Source organism: Elephantulus edwardii, unplaced genomic scaffold (assembly GCF_000299155.1).
Source record: "Elephantulus edwardii isolate Elephantulus edwardi_28Jun2011 unplaced genomic scaffold, EleEdw1.0 scaffold00130, whole genome shotgun sequence".
NCBI lineage: Eukaryota > Metazoa > Chordata > Mammalia > Macroscelidea > Macroscelididae > Elephantulus > Elephantulus edwardii.
In genome coordinates, this window is record NW_006399880.1 from 788,333 (window position 1) to 799,621 (window position 11,289).

The following is an 11,289-nucleotide window of genomic DNA, read 5'->3' on the forward strand; positions in this document are numbered from 1 at the left end:
GAATCAATCCACCTCATAAGGGGCCTTCCACTCCTGCGCTGTCCCTTCACCCTACCAAGCATGATGTCCCTCTACAAGGACCTGTCCCTCCTTACAACATGTACCAAGTATGTCAGACAAAGCCTCAGAATCCTTGCCTCCAAGGAGCAGCCCAGTTTAACCCTCTCCAGGATTAATCTGTTTATTTTCCTAGCAGTCCATGGTACCCTCAGTACTCTTCTCCAGCACCACAGCTCAAAGGCATCAATTCCCCTTCTATCCTCCTTAGTCATTGTCCAACTCTCTGATGTATAACAAGTGATAGCAAAGGCCATGGCCTGTATCAGGAGCACCTTAGTCTCCAGAGAGACGCCATTGCTCTTCAGTACTTTGGAAAGGTCCCTAACAGCAGACTTTCCCATCACAATATGTCTTTTAATTTAGAAGTTGCTTATCTTGCTGGAAAGGAGCTCTAGTAGAGAGTAGTCCATAGAGTTGTGCTGCTAACGTAAAGGTAGCACTTCTCTAGTGGTTTGAATTCACCATCTGTTCCTCTGGAGAAAGATGGGCAATCTCCTTCCATGCTATTTACAGTTTCTGAAAACTTACTGCATGGTCAGTTATGAGTTAACTCCAAATCAGTGAGTTTTATCATGTTGGAAAAGAATTAAAATCTCCTACATCAAGAATTGCAACAATAGAAGCTTTCTGCTCAAGCATGTCTGCTGCAGTTGTCTGCAGCAGCAGAGGACTCTAAAGGAGTCCTAGGGAAGGAAGGATACTGCCTTTTTCTTAATACCCAGAAAGGAGAACAGCCAACAAGGACCCCCCCAGAGATGTGGTCCCATTTTCTATGTGTCTGGCAGCGGAGGAAAATGATTAGCACATTCCCAAAATCTGGAGGAAGTCCAAGGGAAATGACTGGAGATGTGCCCAAGGGAGCTACAACTACATCATTGTCACATTGTATCTGCAATGCAATTCTGGGAAGCACCAAGCAGAGAGACTCTCACCAACCCCAGAGTCTGTGAGTCCCTTCTTCAACTGCTCAGGGGCTATCATCCAAACCAAAATATTTAGCACAGAATGGTGCCAGTTCTATCATCTCATCTTTTCACAGCTGTGTGTCACCCTATGTCTAGAGATCTTTGAAGACAAGGACAGAGCCTAAAATTGATTGGGTATCCTCTCCCCTGTATGCACAGTGCTGGGTACATGGTGTACTCTTCCTATCTGCAAACTAATAAATACAGATGTGAGATAGAATGCTAAAACTGGAGGTGACACCTCCAAATCTGGAACTGGTCTAAGTGAAGGAGCAGAGTGTCATCATCTGTGTGAGAACCATAGATGCAGAGAGAAGACAGTCTATCCATTTAATCAACTTAGAATGAGCAACTTATGTATAGCAAGTTCTTGGCTAAGTGATTTAGCTTTATTTTTAACTTAGTCCAACAATTCTAAAATCAGGTGGAAGCTCTACTTTACAGATAAAGAAATTGAGGCTCAGAACAGCTAACAAATTTTCAAGATCAAATAAGCAGTAAAGTCATAATTTTATCCCATTCTGTAGCTGGTTTGTTATTACCACATGCTACCAGGTAAAAGTTTAAGCTCTAATTGAACAATTCGCGTAGCAAGAGACTCCCAAACTACTTAGGCAGCCTCTTCTATGGTTGGGCAGCTCTATCGGTCAAAAATATCCTTTTCACAGTCAAATCCCTCTTTGAAAGTTCTAACAACCCTTGTTGGTCATTGGAACAAGTCAGTGTGCTGAAGGAAAACGTGGTTCCATTCCTTTTCCACCAGCAATAATTTGCAAGCAAATCACTTCAACCCCAGCCTAAGTCACTTCATTTGTACTCAGAGATACCAATACCTGGATAATAGAGTTTAGCAAATAAAAAAATAGATAACAATGCCTGGGAAACAGCAAGTGGTCAAGAATTAAAGAATGGATAGTGGTGCCATTATTTTTGTCGAACTGGGTCCTTCTTCCTCTTAGCAGCCCACTTGTAAAGAAAGACTTATTAAAAATTCATGCTTTCTAAAACTTCTCTAAGCCAAGCACCCACATCTTTAATTATTCCTTACAGGTCAATTTCAAGTTTGTTTACCACTCCAATTGTTCTTTTCTGGACCTGCTCCAGCTTGTTAATACCCCTTTTAAAATGCAGCACCTACAACTGAATATAATAAATTAGCCAAGATTTGAAGTACAGCTCACATCTGGTGTTTCTTACCATGCCTGCTTCTTTTTTGTCTTTATATTCTTCTTAAACTCTTTAGTATTAAGTTTAACGTTGTTGTTGCTGCTGTTGTTGTTGTGTGCTGTTGCGTCATCTGCAACTCATAGCAACCCTATGTAAAACAGTCCTAAACCCTGCTCTATCCTATGCCAATCTTATTGTCTCTAACACACCTACATCCATTACCTCAGTCACTAAATCAATCCATGTCCTCAAGGGTCTTCCTCTCTTGCGCTGTCCCACTACACTCCCAAGCATGATGTCCCTCTCCAAGGACTGATCCTGCCTTGCAACATGCCCAATGTAGGTCAGACGAAGCTTCAGAATCCAGGCATACAAGGAGCAGCCTGGTCTCACCTTCTCTAGGATGAACCTGTTTGTGCTCCTAGCAGTCCATGATATATTCAATACTCTTCTCCAGCACCACAGCTCAAAGGCATCAATTCTCCTTCTAGTGTCCAGCTTTCTGATGCATGGCAAGTAACTGCAAAGACTATGCCCTGGATCAGGAGCACCTTAGTCTCTAGACTGATATTGTTGCTCTTCAGTACTTTAGAGAGGTCTCTGATAGCAGACTTTTCCTATGCACTTGAAACCTATTTTCTCATTCAATCCAAATAATCCTAGGAAGTAGCTCTATTCATCTTTTAATTTCCTGGATGCTACCAATAGTGTTGATTGTGAAGCTAAGCAAACTAGAGCTATTAACAACCTCAACCTCTTCACCATCTGTAATGATGCTGCCAGTAGGCCCAGTGGTGAGAATCTTTGTTTTCTTGATGTTGACTTTCAATCCATATTGAAGACTGCAATCCTTGACCTTCTGCAGCAAGCGCTTCAGGTCCTCCTCAGTTTCAGCAAGCAGGGTTGTGTCATCTGCATAACACAGATCTTCCTCCAATCCTGATGCCATAAATTTTAGAGGAGAATAAGATACCTGAATAGAAACTTTACTTTTTTTAAATTTATAAAAGCAACTAATACACTGAACACTTTCTATGTGGCTACATTGCAGTCATCATTTGAAACCTACTTTGTCGTTTAATCCAAATAATCCTAGGAAATAGCTCTGTTCTTAAGAAGCCATATCAGCACAACAGTTAAGTATTAAATTAACAGTTAAACTGCTAACAAAAATGTTAATGGTTCAAATCTCCTTGGCGCTTCGTAAGAGAAGGGCCTAGAAATGTTCTTTTATAAACATTCCAGCCAAGAAAACACTATGGGGCTGTTCTACTCTGGGGTTACTTTGAATTGAAAATCGACTCAGAAAGAGCAAACAACAATAAGGAAGCATTTGAAGAAGTTAAGAGCTTTGCTGAAAAATCACACAACTTTTAAATGACAGAATAAGATTTGAATCCATGATGATTTGAATCCCACTACCCAGTTTTCGGGGAGTCAGCACCGGCAGAAAACATGGGCAGAGATATTTAAAAGAAAAGGAAATATATTGCACCAAACACTGTTAAGCTTCTGAACCCCTAGGATCTCCTCCTCTTCTCCTCCTAGTACTTTCTAATACTTGTGGTTTGTTGGACAATAAGCACAGCAGAGGTTGTAAGGATAGCCCAGGAATGGAGGGAGTTCTGTTCTATGGTGCATAGTGTGACTATGAGTGAGAGTCAATGCAATGGCACCTAACAACAATAAAAAGAAATGGCAAAAAGGGAGAAAGATGGAAGCAGACAACTCTCTTAGGTTAAATTTTTCCTTACTCACCACTGTGCTCAGCCCTGGCCTCTATTACACTTTGTCTTATGGAGAATTAACTTCCAATGAAGAGCTCAGTTATTGTTGGTCTTGGGAGGTGATGAAGCAGGAAGCCCCTTCAAACCGATAAAGCTTTCTGTCTTGGAAAAATTCATACCCTTGACTCAGCACTTTTGCACCTAAAAAATGAACATAGATTTGTGACAAGGGAGAGTTTTCACAGTATATTTTTTATAATTAAAAAATGAAAGCAATATACATGCCCATCAGTGGGTTAAGAGGAGCAGATGATGACTAAATGAATATTGATATAGCTACACACTTGCATATTATGAAGTCATTTCAAATTGTGTTTCTAAAGATTTAATAACAACAGAAAATGCTTATTTGGAATTTTCAGTTAAAAAGCATGAAGCCAAGCTAATTATAATCCATAGGGAAACAAAGAACAAAAAGAAAATTTACTAAAATGTTAACGGTAGATAACTTGCCTGCTGTTGTTGTTTGGTACCACGGAGTTTAGTGACCCAACGCTGACCTTCTACTGGCTTTCAGAGATGGTTAATTGCACAAGAGGAGACTGCCTATCCTTCTCCTGAGGAGCAGCTGACAGAATTGAGCCCCGTGCCTTCAGGATGACAGCACAGATTCTTACAACTAGGTCACCAGAGCTCAGATACCTGCCTAGATATTGGAATTTCCATGGTGTTTTTCTCTGCCTTTGAACTTCATTGTATTTTTCCAATGGGCATTATTGCTTTAGTAATCAGAGAAAAATGTTCTTTTGTCGAAATCTCTAAGGAAACAGGTCTGAGGGCTGCCAGCCAGCTTGTGAAGAACAGTCTTGCCACTGGACAGTTTCCATCTGTGCAGCAGCAATTACTACTCGTTACCATCAGATCATCTTAATCCTATTGATTGAAATGCCAAAGTAATGCTATTCATTTACTACTTAAGATAAATTACTAAGAGCACATTAGAAGAATCCCCTGAATGCATTTTGGTACCCTTCTAGGTGTAAGAGTGGGTGGCCCTTTAGACTCGAGCACAAAATACAAAGCAGCTTATAGAAAATTAACTTATTTGGATTCATCCTTCATTATATAGCCTAAATTAGTCAAATTTTTTTGAACATATAGAAATTGGATTGAGCAGCTAAAATGTATCAGGCACTGAGCATGGAAGTATACATGTTTATTCTTCATAACATCACAGCAACAACCACTAGTATTCCTAATTTAAAGACACAGAAACAAAGACTTAGGTTAAGTATTTTGTCTAAAACAACACAGCTAGTAAAGAGCAGGTTTTGGACCTGAACTTGGGCCTCAGATGCCAGAGTCCATGTTCTTAAACCTGTGCCATCCCTATTTCAGTCCCATTAAGTAATTTTTGTACCACATCTTGTGCTTTCATCACCATAATTTCAAATAGTGAGTAAGGACACTAAAGGAGTTAGGGCAGGAGGCATCTATGCTGTATCAGTGTAAACTGGCACAGAAATAAAGGCTCTTAAACAGACAGAAGTCAATCGTAGGATTTCAGGCTCTGTATCCATAGCTTATCCCATTCCCTGGGTCACATCTTTTTGCCTGTGAAACCTGAAACAAAAACAAAAACCAGTATAATTCAGGTGAAAGAGGTGCCCATGCTGGAGGGTTCTCAAGATGCAGAGAAGAAAGAAAAGAAATTACAGAAGGAAAAGAATGCTCAGAGATCTCCCTTGGGATTCTTTCCCCATTAAAACCAGTTGCCATCTTGTGAATTCCAACTCATAGTGACCTATGTGTATCAAAGTAGAACTGTGCTTCGTGGGATTTTCAATGGCTAATTCTTTGCAAACAGGTTGCCCAGATCTTTCTTCCATGGTGACTGTGGTGGCCTCAACCTCCCACAGTTTGGGTAACTGTTTGTACAACCCAAGGACCCTATCTCATTAGTGCTCTTTTTTCCTTATAACTTCCTTCCAGAGTGGTTGTATCATTTTACAGTCCCACCAACAATGCATAAGAGTTTATATCTTACCACATCCTCCCCAACATTTATTACTTTCTGCCTGGCTGAACTTTGCCACTGCTACTGGAATAAGATAGTACCTCATTGTGGTTTTGATTTGCATCTCTCTTATTGCCAGTGATTTTGAACATTTCTTCATGTGTCTGTTGGCCATCCGAATGTCCTCATCTGTAGAAGGTCTTTCCATGTCTCTTGATAATCCAATTGGATTATCAGTCCTTTTCTTCTGGAGGCTCAGCAGCATTCTATAAACTTTCATTATGAGACCCTTGTCTGAGATTGTATTGCCAGATATTTGTTCCCAGTCAGTTGGTTTTCTTTTCACTCTATTAGAAAAGGTTTTTTATGAGCACAGAGATTTAATCTTTAGTAGGTCCTATTCATCACTTTTATCCTATTCAGATTGTGCATTTCTGGCTGTGTTTTGCAATCCCTTTATATTGTGGACTAGACCTTCTAAGCTTGTTACCAGTTTGTCTCTGATGAACTTCATGGTTTTGGGCTTTATTCCTAAGTGTCTGATCCACCTTGAGTTCATTTTGTATATAGTGTGTGATGTGGATCCTGTTCAGCTTTCTGCAGGTAGCAGTCCAGTTTTGCCAACACCGTTTGTTGAGAAGGTTGTCATTTCTCCATTTGATAGATTTTGTTTCCTTGTTGAGTATCAGTTGGCCATACATAGATTGGTCCATTTCTGGGTTCTCAATTCTGTTTCATTGGTCTATGTGTCTGTCATTTAACCAGTACCATGCTGTTTGTGTTACTACTGCTGTGTAGTAGGTTTTGAGGTCAGGGAGTGCTATGCCTCTCACTTCTTTTTTGTTTTTCAGAAGTGCTTTGCTTATCCAGGGTCGGTCTCTTTCTTCTCCAAATAAATTTGACAATTTCCCTTTCAATCTCCTTGAAAAATCAATTTAGTATCTGTTTTGGGATTGCTTTGAACATGCAAATTGCTTTTGGTAGAATTGTAATGTTCACTAGGGATTTCTTTCATGCTCAGCAACTGCTGCTGTTGTTGTTGTTGTTGTTGTTGTTGTGTGCCATCGAGTTGCATATGACTCACAGTGACCCTATGCATAACAGCTCCGAATCTTGTCCTATCTTGAGCCAATCATATTATCTTCAACACACCCCATTATACTGGTTATTGAGTCAATCCATCTCATCCAACATTTTCTTCTCCTGAGCTGTTCCTCCACCCTTCCAACCATGTTATCTTTCTCTAAGGACTTGCCCCTCCTGGCAACATGCCCAAAGTATGTAAAATAGAGTTTCAAAATCCTTGTATCCAAGGAGTAGCTTGATTTCATTCTCTCCAGGACAGAACTGGTTTGTTGGGTTTGTTGTGTTTCCCCCGCCCCCCGCCCCCATTGGCAGTTCATGATATGTTCAGTACTCTTTTGCAGCAAAGGTATCAATTCTTCTTCTATCATTCTTAGTCATTGTTCAGCTCTCTGATGCATAGCACGTAATTGTGAAGACCATGGCTTGGATCAGGCACACCTTAATCTCTGGACTGACATCATTGCCCTTTAGTACTCTGGAAAGGTTCCTGACAGCAGCCTTTTCCAATGCAATTCATCTTTTGATTTCTTGGCTACTGGTACCAAGATTGTTGATTGTGGAACCAAACAAACTGAGGCCATGAACAAATTTAATATCTTCTCCATCTGTCATGATGCTGCCAATTGGCCCAGTGGTTTTCTTGATGTTGAGCTTCAATCCATTTTGAAGACCGCAGTCCTTGACCTTCTACAGCAAACATCTCAGGTCCTACTCAGTTTCAGCAAGCAGGACTGTATCATCTGCATAACACAGGTTGTTAATTAGTCTCCCTCCAGTTCTGATGCCAAATTCCTCCTCATAGAGCCCAGCCTCCAGAATGATCTGCCCTACATATGGATTGAAAAGGTATGGAGATAGGATGTATCCCTGACACACATCTTTCCTGATTTTTAACTAAGCAGTGATTCTCTGCTCTGTTCTGACAGCTGCCTCCTGGTCCAAGAGTAGGTTTCACATGAGCACAATTAAGTATTTTTGGGATAGGCATGCTTAATCATTGACAGCTGATTATTATTCATATTTCACTACTAAGTCCCATTTCCTCATCTCTGAAAAGAATAGCACAGTCACAAATATTACAGACTTTGCAGAGCTGTATTACTCAGTTGTTCATTTACAGTGTCTTAAAATCTGAGGGAGAATCAGTTATGAGTAGGTTCTGACTTGCTGGCACATTAAAAAAAAGGTGAAATAAGGAAGTTCTACCCATTGAACTTAAGTTTGAAGTTGATGATATCACTGTTAGACAAAGGTGCACCTGATTCAGGCAACAGTCTTTCTCAGACATTTGCTATGCTTCTGAAAGCTGGACAATGAATAAGGATGACAGCAGGAGAATTGATGTCTTTGAGTTGTGGTGCTGGAAAAAGAATACTGAGTATTCCATGTATTTCCAAAGGAACAAACACAAACATCTTGGGAAAAGTGCAGCTGGAATGCTCTTGGAGGCAAAAATGACAAAGCTTCCTCCCTCATACTTTGGGCATGTTGGTAGAATAGGCTATTCCTTGGAGTAGAACATCATGCTTGGAGATGGTGGAGGGTTGGAAAAAGAGAGGAAAACCCTCAACCAGTTAGATTGACACAGTGACTGCAGCAATGGGCTCAAATATGTCAGAAATTATGCAGATAGCATAGGATAGGGTTTTCATAGGGTTATTTTAAATTATAGGTGAATCAACAGCACCTATTAACAACCTACTGAACATAGCCAAAGTTCTAGGTGTCTTAGAAAATTCAGGAGAAACCAACAAGAAATATTTAGAGAGCATTATTAGAATCCTAGAGCTGTAATAAAACTGTGCGTTTACATACAAATACCCACTTCAGCTAAACCCTCTCAATTCACAGCTAAGTGCTCCCTTTCTGAAGACCAGTTGTTCAGTTTTTAAAGAGCAACTTCAGGTCTTAATCCAAATTGCTCTCTTTATACAAATTCCTTTTTTTTTCTTCAGTGTCCAAAGAGGATTGTCTATTTTTAGATCACTCTTTCTTGAATCAAAGCCTTTGGGTACTTGCAGACACCCATACCCACTCTTCACTTTGGTAATATCCAAAAACTTCACTTTGGATATGAAGGGAAAACTCTGTTCTCTGGGATAAATAACTCCATTTGCTGATGCATGCCCTATGGGCCCATTGCAACTTGGTTTACTTCCACGGTAAGTTTAAACTAGTACTGGCTTGGGAGAGAACAGTAGTATGTTTTATCTAGCAAGCTCAGAGATTCAAGCACTTATTTCACTTCCTCAACTAGTTAGAAAATGAGCCCACAACACCAAAGGTTAAGACTGAATTACTAACCAAAAGGTAGATGATTTGACTTCACTGAGCAGCTACTCAAGAGAAAGTCCCTGTGATTTTCTCCTAAAGGGCAATATAGGGTCACTATGCATCAAAATGAACCCCAAAACATCTAATAACAGCACACCACCAGTTTGAAAACTCCTGGCAGGAGGGGGGATGGGAGTGAGGTGGGGGCAGGGAAAGGTAGAGCATTCTCAGCATGAATGTAAGTAAGAGAGAAGTTTGTGAAAATAGGAGTCCATGGACAAGTTATTTAAACTCTGAAACTGTTTAGTCAAAAATAAGACAGAGTCAATGATAACCCATTCAGGGTTCTTTGAGAATGAAAAGCAATTATGCAAATAAAGCATTCAGTATAATATCATACTTTATCATCACTTAGTAAGTTCTATTATTATTATTATTTTATTGTGTATATCATGTTTTAATACCTAGTACAAGCCTTGACACATAAAAGGCACTCTATAAATTCTTTTTAATAAATAAATAAAATAATAAACTCATTCTTTCTCAAAGAAAGTAGTCAGTACATCAAAGCACCTAATGAATGGAAGAGATTTAAAAGGAAAAAGCTTAATTCCACAGCATTTGTAAAAGCAGAATTACCTTTTGTGATTTAAATAACACTAGGAGTTGGTAAAGGTAGGGGAAACTGAAAGTCAAGTTAACTACAAAAGAATTCTGATAAAGGTAACTTAATAAATAGCCAAAGGATTCGTCTATCCCTATTCTTTATCTCAGAATGTCTACCTAGTCAGACAGAAGATGTTCAATCCAGGTCTGGAGACTTGGGATCTTCTTATGGCTCAACAAGCAAAAACATTCAGCAGGTGTTTTAATTTACCAAGTTAGCCTCAAAGTCATTACCTGTAGCCAGAGTTGCTGTCATAGAAGTGAGATAAGGACCAAACTGGGTAATGAATTCGAAAATCCCATATAAACTTCGGGCACGTGGCCAGGAGGGACAAGTCCTTAAAGAAGAACATCATTCTTGGAAGGGTGGAGAGGAAGACCTAGAATGAGATGGACTGATTTCAGTGACTGGAGAAGTGGGACTAGGTCTGTCAGAGAAGATGAAGTTGGTTCAGAATAGGGCAGGTTCAGAGCTATTATACATAGGGTCACTATGAGTCCCAGGCAATTCAACAGCACGGAACAGCAACATATGCGTAAGATATGAAAGATACTGTGTGTAAGATTGATGATAGCATTATTCTCAATGCAACTTCCCAATTCAATCAGCTCCATAAATTCTCATTTGTTCAAAAGAACCTTGTAAACATTTGTATCATAAATAAAGCAGCCCCTCCTCAGAAAAGCTTAACAGATCACTAACACCTGTAAGAATTCAAAAAGTATGGTAGTTATAGTACAATAGTTATAAAAATGTGGTCTTTAAAATGGTCCTACCACTTACAAGCTGCATGATCTTGGTCAAATTTCTGAAAATGCAAGTCAGCTTCTTCGTCTATTTATGGTCATAATGAATATTACCTTCACACAATTGTTGAGAAGATTTCAATATGGTAACTGGTTAGGGAGCTCTGGCAGTCTAGTGGCAAGAAGCTGCACTGCAATCCCAAAGGCATGCTGTTCGAGGCCATCAGCTGCTCCTTGGGAGAAGGAGGAGCAATCTCCTCCCATGTGATTAACTACCTCTGAAAACCCGCCAGAGGGTCAGCTATGGGTCAGACTCAACTAGAGTCCAACAACAATAGGTTGAAATTTGTCACCCTAAATAAGCATTGTAAATCCTAACATCTTGGTTACGTGAGTGGGGCAGGATCTAATGTAGGAGTATTTGGAGTTAATATCTTTTGAGGTTTAAAGGAAAATTTTAAAAAAGAGAGAAAGTAAAAAAATAGGATGATGGATGGCAAGACATACAGAGATCTCCACAGAATCAGCAAGCAGAAGCTGAAAAGACTTTCTTCCAGAATTAACAGATAAAGTCTCCTAT

The 11,289-nt window shown here is 39.7% G+C and overlaps 1 protein-coding gene across 3 annotated transcripts in view; it reads left to right on the top strand.

Moving 5' to 3' along the window:
* The window catches only part of GLRA1 (glycine receptor, alpha 1), a 193,588-nt gene that overhangs the window by 35,153 nt on the left and 147,146 nt on the right, over nucleotides 1–11,289 (top strand). The gene's annotated exons all lie outside the window — the stretch shown is intronic.